At 51.3% G+C, this 5,255-nt stretch overlaps 1 long non-coding RNA gene across 1 annotated transcript; it reads right to left on the bottom strand.

Annotated features, from left to right (window-relative positions):
- Positions 1-215: 215 nt before the first annotated feature.
- LOC121825448 (uncharacterized) lies at positions 216-1,906 on the bottom strand. Its single transcript, XR_006067743.2, has 3 exons — positions 1,399-1,906; positions 642-749; positions 216-297 (listed from the first exon to the last, which is right to left on the bottom strand). It is a non-coding gene; the product is annotated as an uncharacterized LOC121825448 (long non-coding RNA).
- Between the last annotated feature and the right edge of the window lie 3,349 nt (positions 1,907-5,255).

Consider the following 5,255-nt stretch of genomic DNA (forward strand, 5'->3'; position numbering starts at 1 on the left):
CCTTCGGTGCTACATTCTATTAAGACCTCTCTGTCAGTCTCCCATCCTGGCGGGGAGGACAGCTGATTTTCAGTCCCTTCTTTCCTTTCCATGCTTCAACGCCATGGTCCCCAGCAGCCCTCCGAGCCGACACAAGCCACCCCAACTATTCATCTGCCTCACTCCTGTATCCAGCTGCTGACAGAAACACACCACTTGCCCACGAGTCTTAGCTACCTACCTTTCTGATCGTTCTCTTTGATGGATCCTCAGGGCAGCCCAGAAGCCCCTTCTTGGTTCCCGAAGCCACCTGCTTTCCTGCTCAAGGAGAAAATCAGAAGCAGTAAGAAAAGGACCTTTGACGCTCCAAGCCCCACATCTACAAACTTGCAGAGGGCCCATTCCATGGTTGGAATGAGTTTCTCCACTCTGATGGACAGTCAGCCTTCCTCTCCATCAGCTATGGGAGGATGTTCATCCCACAGGCTGCCCCGTGTCCTCCTGTTCCTTTTTCCTCTTCTGCTGGCTGAGCCATGCAAATGTTGGGCAAAGAGTTGGCTTTTGAGGTACCCAGGCTACCTCTTTTTCTTTGCTCTCCTCTGCTTTGTCCTTCAGAAAGGTGTCCCCCCCCAATGTTTCCCTCCTCCATCCCTTGACTGTACCTCCTTTGATGCCCCAGCCATTGCAACAGCACAGATCTTGTCCAGACTGCCAATGTCATGCACACTGCTGAGTGTCACATTCAACTCTCTGTCTTCCTTGTAGTCCACCTTAACAAGCAAGGAAACAAACCGCTTATTTCTTTTCCCCTACCCCATTCCTTTTATGAGTATGTGTGCACATTGTGTGTGTGTGTTGGTGTGCATGCATGCGAGAATGTTGAGGTCACAGGTTGATGCTGAGTACCTTTTTCAAGGGCTCTCCATTTTATTATTATTATTATTATTATTATTATTATTATTATTATTATTATTATTATTATTGTTATGAGACAGGATCTCTCACTGAATCCAGAGCTCATGGGTTTAGCTAGACTGGCTGGCCAGTGAGCCCCCTGTGACTCTCCTGTCTTTGCCTCTTCAATACTAGGATTAAAGTGAGGGCCACCAGCTGGCACAGAGTGTGCTCAAGAGTATGCCTCCCTTTCCTGTAAAAGTAAATCAAGTACAGGTGTGTGGAAGACATTCCCCCACATGGCGGCTTGAGGGCCAGTTTGTCTTCATTTTTCCCTCTCTCCCCGTCTCAGCTGTTGGGGGCAGGGAGAGATTGCAGCTGGCAGATATCCTGGCACTGGACACTTCTGCAGTCCAGTGGCCTGGTCTCAGCCTCCAGAACCCTGGGAGCTTGAGTTGAACTGTGTCCCCAAGAGAAGCCCATGGGATTGACCTCTCTCAGTCCTCTGTCAGCCATGAAACTCACTAGTTTCCGCTCCTTTCTGTTCTTTCCTGTCGGGCAGGACCAGGACCAGGACCAGCTGTGAGACTGAGAACCGGTTTCGATGGATGAAAATGGCAGCGGCCAGGCAGCCAAGCGGTTCCCACCCATAACTTGCAGCCGCCAGCTCCGGGAGTTTTTACCAGATCACGCCTAAGCATCTTCCTCGCCTCAAACTGTTGCGCAGTATTTTTAGCAAGGCCGAAAGTTCCCTGAAGCATCGTAATTATCTCCACTGGAGCTGTCAGGAGCGTTTACAGTTAAAGACGAAGGCAGCCGGCCGCCGTCGTGATAATAGGGCGCAGCTGCGGAGCAGAGCTCCCGAGGCTGCTTTACATATGGACTGGGGCCGCGATTGTCCTTCGGGGAGCCGTCCAGGCGTAATTCCTCTTCAGCAGAATGGAGTAAGTTATTCTGACCCATACGGCTTGCACCTCGGGAGGGAAGAAAATAAATCCACTCAGTGGAGAAAGTCTTCCCTTAGTTAGTGAGTTCTTGAAGAGACTCCTCCTCCGGGGGTGCCGGGCTGGTCTGAAGATGGCAGCAGTGGCCACAGCAGACTTACACAAGCCCTTGAAGTGTTGGAGTCCTTTCAGAACCTCGAGGCTGCAGGAAGAAGGAAGGGGGCCAGAATCTCCTCAGGATGGAAGGTGTCGTCTTGGAAGAGGGTGGGGGCCCTGACGCCGGTGAGGGCTTATGTGACCGTCAAAACAGTGAGATCTCCCCAGTTGGAGGACAGAGTCCCCTGGCACCCAGTTTTGCGATCCCACGCAAGTTTATGGCCGTCTATCTCTGTGTTTTAGGGACCACAGGTATGAAATGGAGTCAGTCCAGGGCGCCTCAGCAGAGGCCCTTGGAATCAAGTGGGTTCTCTGTCCACTTATACCACAGAAGCCAAGGGCACTGATCTCAGCGACTTTGACAATTTGCTGGCTTACCTCACTCTGCTCTTGGGTTTGTTGTATCAAGATGTCATGTCCCTCTGTCCTTCCCAGGTCTGTATGAATCAGTAACTCTAGTCTGGATGGGGCTGGTCTTTAGTTGAAGGAAAAGAAGGGCCACGCAATGTTTTTGTTTTTGTTTTTGTTTTTTGTTCTTAAGAAAAGAATTACTTAATCATTTTATGTATCTGTGTGTGTTTCTGAGTGCATGTATGTGCACCATGTGCATGTGGTTTCCACAGAAGCCAGGAAAAGGTGTCGGGACACCTGGAACATGGCAGCTCCCAGCCACTGATAGGAATTCCAGCCACGCCCCTATGGTCCTGCATGCCCCGACAGGACACTTAGTCATTTCCAGGTCATATGTCCTACATAACCCAGGCGCAGCGTGATCACATAATCGCACATGTGGTGTGACCACATGACCTGTGGGCATGCGTGGAGTAGCCATGTGGGCCTGTGTGCGCATGTGCGGGGTGGCCCTTAAAATGATAGGTCCCATGGGTTATCCCCCGCCTTCTCCCACATGTGTCCTTTCAGTAGGCCTGATCACATCTGTCTTGTTCTCCCTATCTTAATAAAACTCTTGCTAGTGGATTCTGTTGTGTTTCATGACTTTCCTCGCAGGGTGAGAGCGCCACTAAAAACCATCAACCACCTGTAACTCTAGTTTTAAAGGATCTGATGCACTCTTCTGGTCTCCCTCGGCACCAGGCACACATATGTATAGATACACATGCAGGCAATACACATTAAAATAAAAACAGCCATACACATTTAAAAAATAAAATAAATAAATCTTAAAAAATAGATTTAAAAAAAAAGCCAGGTGTAATGGCACATGTTTGGAATCCCGGTGCTGGGTAGACAGAGGAGGGCAGACCCCTTAGGCTTCCAAATCAATGAGACCAGGGCCAATGAGAGACCCTGTCTGGAGTGCAGACCCTGTGAGGTGTGCAGGGGTGAGGAGAGGCATGTGTACGAGAAGACAAGAAAGCTGAGCTGTGTCTAAGAGTGGAGTAACCCAACACGTGGAGAAATGTGTTTGGCTAGAGATCCCTTTGATTTCTGGTGTTAGCTGTGCGTGTGTTTGTGCGTAAATGCATTTGCGCACACAGTGTGCCTTCACTCACTGTCAGGCATGTGGAGGGACCGCATCAAAGACAAAGCCACAATGACGACTTTGAGGCTGTGTCTCGTGCTCTCCTCCTTCCTGCTCAGGTAGGAACCTAGGACACCCTCTCAGCCCTCAAGGCTTTTTCTTATCCACCCATGCAGCTGCAGACTTCTGGTGGTTACCTGGTCGACTGTAACAAGCCCTTTATAAAAGAGGGAACCCGTTTGAGGCTTCTCTTTCCTCTCTACTTCCCAAAGGGACAGGGAGAGGTTCCCAGACCTAGGGACGACTCAGCAGTATGTCGTCGCGCCGCCCCCCCCCCCCCCCCCCCCCCCCCCCCCCCCCCCCCGCACTGCACCCAGGGGGAGGGGCAGGGCAAACCCTTGTGCCCTGTGTTCCAAATGCAGCATCCTAATGCTGCACACATTCCCCCAGTGCAGAAAGCCTCACAGCTACAGCGGCCAGCTGCCTGCTCCTACTAATGGCACTGCAGGCCGCTCACACAGAAGCGGACATGCTAATGCAGGACTGCAAATTTCAAATCCGGTGTGTAAAGAAAGACCTTCCCACCCGCCCGCGGGCCCCCCCCCCCCATTCAGCAGTCAGAGGCTGGCTTGGCTCATGTGTGGGCATCTAAAGTCACAGTGGAGGCTGGGAGTTCTTAGATGGGATCTGTGACTTTCATTGATGAGTTGGAGGGGTGACAGGTCCTGGCGGCAGATGCTGGAGAGCCATCGCTTCCGAGAGCTTTGCGGAGATCTCCCACCCAGCACTCATGTACCATTCATCTCCTCCTCCGCCCTTATTGCGGAGCGTGGGATGTCAGGCTTGGCTACCAGCGAAGATGCTCCTTTCAGTGGCTGAGAACTGGAAAGAGGCAGGGCCTTCCAGGAAGGGCAAGAGCCATCTTTGGCATAGCCTGGGCAGATGGCTGGCCAGCTTGCTGAAGGGTAGGTGTCCTGCCAGCATCAACACAAATGTGTTAGCCATGCCGGTTGGCCCCAGGCTGGCTTCAATCAAGGAGAAACCTGTGAGGGACCAGAGCCCCACCCTAGTTGGTGAAACTGGGGGGAAGGGAGCTCAAGGTCATTGTGCTTTCTCCCCATGACTGCCGTAAGAATCAAAGTCTCACTGCAATCACCCTGTGCCCACCCACCTTGCAAACCCAAGTGTTCACCACTGCTCTGGAGTACAGTGCTTACTCAGCGTGAACGAGGTCCTGGGTCCACCTCTAGCTGGTGAATGTGTGCACACTTGCATGCATGCACATGCACACACACACACACTTGCTCACACCATCAGGTATGAAGGAACCATGATAGGAGTTTGCAGAGATGGCTCAGTGGTTAGGAATGCATACTGCTCTTGCAGGGGATCTGGGTTTGGTCCTCAGCATCCCTGTTAGGCGCCTATAATCCCAGTTCCAGGGGACCTGATGCCCTCTTCTGGCCTCTGCAGGCACTCATACACGTCATTAAAAGTAAAAAATAAATCTTCAAAAGGAACTCCTTGGGCTGGAGTGGTGGCTCCATGGTTAAGAGCACTTGCTCCTCTTTGGAAGACTTGGGGTTTGATTCCCAGCTCTCTCACATGGTGGTTTACAACCATCTGTAATCCCACTTCCAGGGGATCCAAATGTTTGCTTCTGATCTCTGAGAGACACCAGGTATGCAAGTGGTGTGCATACATACATGCAGGCAAAACACTCACACATAAAAAAAATTGAGTAAATCTAATACAAAATTTAGTATGGTATGAGCAATGGTGGGACCATGACAGGCTGC

The sequence above is a fragment of the Peromyscus maniculatus genome, chromosome 23 (genome assembly GCF_049852395.1).
Source record: "Peromyscus maniculatus bairdii isolate BWxNUB_F1_BW_parent chromosome 23, HU_Pman_BW_mat_3.1, whole genome shotgun sequence".
Taxonomy (NCBI): Eukaryota; Metazoa; Chordata; class Mammalia; order Rodentia; family Cricetidae; genus Peromyscus; species Peromyscus maniculatus.